We start from the raw sequence: 6,336 nt of genomic DNA, 5'->3' as shown, positions 1-6,336 counted from the left end.
GATGTCTGGTATTTGGCGCTTTTTCCCCAGGAAAAAGATATTCGCTGTCCACCCTCTGTCATAATGTTATACCTCTGTTAAGTTACCTCTCACTCTTCATCACTCTAAAGAGAAAAGCCCTTGCTCAGTCAACCTTGCTTCATAGAACACATTCTCCACTCTAGGCAATATTCTGGTAAATCTCTGCACCCTCTGCAAAGTTTCTACATCCTTCCTGTAATGGGGCGACTAGATCTGAATGCAATATTCCCAAGTATGGTCCACCTCACGGCTATTGAACTTAATCCCATCCTCTTAACCACCTTATCAATTTGTGTGGCATTATTGAGGGACCTGTGGAGTTGAACCCCGAGGTCCCTTTGTTCATCCACATTGAAGCATCCTCTTTGTAATGGCTTGTTGAGTAGTTCCAGCTGAGTTAGCTTATCCAGCCTCAGCTGTGTCCTCAGCGATTGTCTCACAGACCATCTCAAGTCAACAGTCCACTGTGGACACCAGGCATTTCCTTTCTATTTGATTTGAGGAAACAGCTAAAAGGTTAAAATACACATGGCAAATGATAGAAAGTGCCAATGTCACACCTCTGGGACAGGAGTTAATTATGCATTCTCAATGGAACAATGATCGAAAAGATGGGGCATAGTTAGCGCAACACTGTTACAGCACCAGTGACCTGGGTTTGTATCCAGCACTGTCCGTAAGTTTGTACATTTTCCCTGCACCTGCTTGGGTTTCCTCCAGGTGCCCTGGTTTTGTCCCACCCTTAAAAAAAAAGTATGTTGATTGTAGATTAATTAGGATGTTTGTGTGACACAGGCTTGTGGGTTGCAAGGTCCAGTTATCGTCATGTATGTATAAATTTAATCATTTAACATGGCTTGTCTACATTAATAGTTATTTTTTGGAGATGGGGTTCAAGTTACTTTTTAATGGTCTTGTATTTCAATATAGACTTCTCATTATAAATGTAGCACCCTTTAAAGTGGACTGTTGTAACTCACCGAGGCAGTAGATCATACAGTGTCTCCACCAACAGAAAGGTGCCATTGTTGACCACTGTAAATATGGTAACAGTCAAACTTATTTGGAAAGACCCAATTTAAATCCTCACTTCCTGCTTCATCCTAGAACCATTGTTCAGTGTACAAAACCATATAACAGTTTATTGCATGGAAAGAGGCCATCTCGGCCCTACAAGTCCATGCCGGTTCACTCAAACAACTCCGCTAGCTCTCCCTGCCTATTCTCCGCCCATAACCCTCCAACCCCCTCTTATCCATGTATATATCCAGCCTCCTCTTCAATGAAAGAATTGACTCCGCCTCAACTATTTCCTCCTGAAGATTATTCCATTCAGTCACCACTCTGAGTGAAGGAACATCCTCTAATGTTTCTCCTAAAATTTTGCCCCCTTACCCTCAACTTGTGTCCTCTTGTTTCAACCTCCCCTGCTCTCAGGGGGAAGAGTCTCCTTGCATCTAGTCCATCTATTCCCTTCATAATTTTAAACACCTCTATCAAATCCCCTCTCAACCATCTACATTGCAATGCATAAAGTCCTAACCTTTTCAATCTTTCTCTGTACTCTGGGTATTTTAAGCCAGGCAACATCCTTGTAAATCTTCTCTGCACCCTCTCCATATTATCTAAAACCTTCCTATAATTTGGAGCCCAGAACTGAACACAATACTCCAAACCTGGCCTCACCACACCTTAAACAGTCGCAGCATCACTTCCCAGCTCCTATACTCTACGCTATGATTTATGAAGGCTAACATACCAAATGCCTCTTTAACCACCCTGTCAATGTGGGAATCCACCTTCAAGGAATGCTGGACCATAACTCCAAGATCTTTGTTCTTGTGCATTCCCCAATGTCCTCCCCTTCACCACGTGTCCTATTTAGATTATTTTTACTGAAATGAAGCACCTCATGCTTCTATACATTAAATTCCATCTGCTATCTTTCAGCCCAACTCTCCAGACAAACCAAATCCCTCTAATCCCTGAAAACATTACTCGCTATCCACTACTCCCCCTATTTTAGTATCATCTGCATATTTACTTACCCAGTTAACCACCCCATCATCCAAATCATTAATATAAATTATGAACAACAGGGGACCTAGCACCGATCCTTGATGTACTTCGCTCGTCATAGGCTTCCATCCTGTCAGACAGTTGTCCACCATGACCCTCTGCTGTCTCTCTTCCAGCCACCTCTGCACCCATCTTTCTATTTCTCTATTAATCCCTAGTGACTGAACCTTATTAACTTTTCATGTGGAACCTTATCAAAAGCTTTTCTAAAATCCAGATAGACTACATTAACTGCCCTATCTTCATCCACCTTTCTTGTCACTTCTTCAAAAAACTCAACAAGGTTCATCAAACATGACTCCCCCTTCACAAACCCATGCTGGGTGCTCCTGATCAATCCCTGCTTATCTTGATATTTATACACTCCATCTCTAAGAATACCCTCCATAACTTTCCCTACCACCGAAGTCAAGCTTACAGGTCTATAATTACTTGGCCGACACCTCGTGCCTTTTTTAAACAACGGAACTACATTAGCAACTCTCCAATCCCCCGGCACCACATCCTCCTCCAGTGATCATTGAAAAATCACTGACCGTGCCTCCGCTGCTTGCTCCCTTAACATCCTGGGGAAAATCCCATCAGGACCAGGAGACTTATCGACTTTTACTGACCCTAGAAGCTCCAAAACCCTCTCTTTACTAATCCCTATCTTTTCCATTACAGCCATTTGCCTCACTTATCTCATAGTCCAATGTCTTTTTCCTTCGAGAACACAGATGAGAAAAAAATCATTTAATATCTCTCCCATCTGATACGGTTCCTCACACAGTTCACAGCTCTCATTTTCCAGTGGTCCTATTCTATCCTTAACCTTTTAGTATTCACATATCTAAAAGTCCTTAGGATTCACTTTTACCTTATCACCTATTGGCACCTCATACCTTTTTGCCTTTCTAATTACCTTTTTCAGGTTTTTTATGCAATCTATGTAATAATCATACATCTTATCCATTTTTGGCTTCTTAAATTTAGTAAATGCCCCCCTCTTATCACAAACCAACTTCCTTATTTTTCCAGAAAACCATGGTTCCCTTAAGCTTTTGGCCCTACCTTTCAATCTGACTGGCACATAAAGATCTGGTACCCTCAAAATCTCTTCTTTAAATACCCTCCAAATCTCCTCTACATCCTTTCCAGAAAAAAAAATCAGCTCATATAATTTTCTGCACATCCCTTCTCATTTCTTCAAATCTAGCCTTCCTCCACTTGAAGACCTTCAACCTTGGACCTGACCTATCCCTTTCCATATTTAAGTTGAAGCTAATGGACCCATGATCACTGGATCCAAAGTTCTCACCAACACACACTTTCGTCACCTGCCCTATTCCGTTCCCAAACAATAGATCTAACACTGCCTCCCCTCTAGTAAGCACTTCAACATACTGCTGTAAACAGCAATCCTAAATACATTGTACAAAGTCTAAGCCATCCTGCCCTCTCACTGATTGTGTTTCCCAATCAATGTTAGGAAAATTGAAGTCCCCCAATTATCACAACCCTATTTCTACCACACATCTCAGCTATTTCCCTGCACATTTGCTCTTCCAGTTCCCTATCCTCTTTTGGTGGCCTGTAATATACTCCTATATTTGTAGCCTCACCTTTCTTATGTTTTAGTTCAACCCACAGAGGCTCCCGTGATGAGTCCTCCAGTCTATCTTGCCTCAACACCACTGTAATACCTTCCCTGACAAGCAACGCCACACCTCCCCCTCATACCCCACCAATTCTGTCACGTCTAAAGTGCGAAATACCCGAATATTCACCTGCCAGTCACAACCTTCCTTCAACCATGTCTCACTAATTGGTATCACATCATAATGCCATGTGTCAATCCACACCATCAGTTCATCCACCTTGTTCACCACACCTTGCATTGAAATAAATGCATCTCCGAGATCTTCCACATTTAACTTTCTGCCTCTCACCCTCTCTACCATTGTTACTATGGCCACTATTTATTACCTGCTGCTGTTCCACCTCCAGATTGTGCAAAAAAAAAAAACCTTTTTTCTTTGCCTAAAGACTCTGTTCTTGTTATCCTCCCTGACATGAACCCTTGTCCCCAACCTTACTAGTTTAAAGCCCTAGCAAAAGCTCCTGCCAGGAGACTGGTAATTCTGGGATTTAGATGTAACCCATCCTTACAGTATAGGTCCCATCTCTCCCAGAAATGGTCCCAGTGGTCCAAGAACTTAAAACCCTATCTTTTACTCCACCCTTTCAACCACACATTCAATCTCCACCTGACTCCATTTTTGCCCTCACTATCATGTGGCACAGGAAGTGATCCAGAGATTACACCCTTAGTGGTCCTTCTTCTAAGCTCCCTGACTAACTCCTTACATTAATTTTGCAGGACCACTTCTTCCTTCCTACCAATGTCGTTGGTACCGACGTGAACCTCAGGCTCTTTCCCTTCCCCCTTTAGGTTGTTCTGGACTCGTGTAGCTACATCCCATATGGGCCCTGGCACCAGGAAGGCAAACCACCATCCGGTTTTCTTTATCTTGTCCACAAAATTCTCTGTCCTCCTCACCAGCGAGTCCCCTATAACTATCACCCTATTCTTCCTATTACTTCCTTTCTGGGCTACAGAGGCTGACCCTACACCTCTGCCTACCTTAGCCTGACTATTACCTTCCTCAGTACTCAAGGAGGAGTACCTATTTCTGAGGATTTCAGGGTCAGATCCTCTCTCTGGAGCCCAACCTTTCTCTTTCATCTTCCTAACTAACCCACTGCCCCTCCTCCCATGGGCCAGGTGTGACCACTTGACTACTATCTATGACAGCCTCACTCTCCCTGACCAAAGCAAGGTCATCAAACTGAAGCTCAAGGTCCCTGACTCAGTCCCTTAGACACTGCAGCTGAGCCCACTTAGGGCATACATGGACATCCAGGAGGTTAGAAGACTCCATGACTTCCCACATGTGACAAAGGGAGCAGAAAACTGCCCTCACACTCATTCTTCTTCTCCCTGTCCCTTACCAGTGTAAATATAAAAAGATATATATTAAACTAAATGTGACCATCTTACCTCAATTTAGATATGCTCAGCCTCACAAGTCAAAGCCCCACTTCCTGTGCCTCCCCTCTTATTTATTGGCCCACTAACAAATTGACCTGTTAACAAATGAATTAATTAAACCTGGCCCTAGTAAAAGCCCTTCAAATAATATCTCTAACCTGCTCACCTCTTCCTTCCTCTGCTTCCTTGAGTGTTTGATCAGGACCTGGTCAGAGCCTTTTTATAGGCCTTACCTTCCCAGCAGCCTCTCCTCCTCGCTCCTCTAACAGTCACCTCTGACTCCCTCCCTTCTCGATTTAATCAACAGGTCCCTTGCCTTTAAAAAGACTCCTTACCTTACCTCCAATTTACACTTTACTCTCTCCCGACAGAGAGGAAAGAGAGATGGAGTATTTCACTAGCTTGTAATCAAATTTAACACCTGTTTCTTCATTAAAAGCATTATTTTGAATGGAAAATGTTCTGCCAACAATCCATGGAAACCATGCAGGGGAAATCTCCAACCTTCATTTACTGTGGGCAAAGCCTCCTGGGTGAGAGTGTAGAGTAAGCAAACTAATGTTATGGTTAACACAACACTTTTACAGCGCCCGTGATCAGGACCAGGGTTCGAATCTCATACTGTCTATAAGGAGTTTGTACATTTTCCCTGTGTCTGCGTGGGTTTTCCCCAGGGGCTCCGGTTTCCTCCCACCCTTCAAATACATACCGGAGGTGTAGGTTAACAGGGTGTAAATTGGGTGGCATGGTCTGAAATGGCCTGTTATCATGCTGTATGTCTAAATTCTGGAAAAAAAATTCTAAACATTCTGCAGTAAGTTGCATTATGGGTTTGCTTTAAGTCCAATGTGTGGAACAGTGTAGATTCTAGGTTTTGATACAAAGTTTTTTTTAAACATTGAAGCCAACAGACTGAGATACAGGCACCCGACATTGGATTGTTTTCTTCTAATCTGTGGCTGACTGTGATAAAGACCCTCCACATAATACAGTTGTTTAATATGGGAGTGTCTTACCTCGGACTACACACTTCCCATCATTGATGAATTGGAAAGATATGTCTGAGAATTACTTGAAATACACTTTTTCCACAGCTTGAATTATAAAGTGGAGAGAAAGTTAATTTAGGTTTTTATTAAATCTCAAGATGAGGCTGTTTTTATTTGTTTTTGCAGGTTTTCTGTTACTTGTGGGAGGGGTGG

The sequence above is a fragment of the Narcine bancroftii genome, chromosome 2 (assembly GCF_036971445.1).
Source record: "Narcine bancroftii isolate sNarBan1 chromosome 2, sNarBan1.hap1, whole genome shotgun sequence".
In the NCBI taxonomy this organism is placed as follows: domain Eukaryota; kingdom Metazoa; phylum Chordata; class Chondrichthyes; order Torpediniformes; family Narcinidae; genus Narcine; species Narcine bancroftii.
This window is presented reverse-complemented; position numbering follows the sequence as displayed.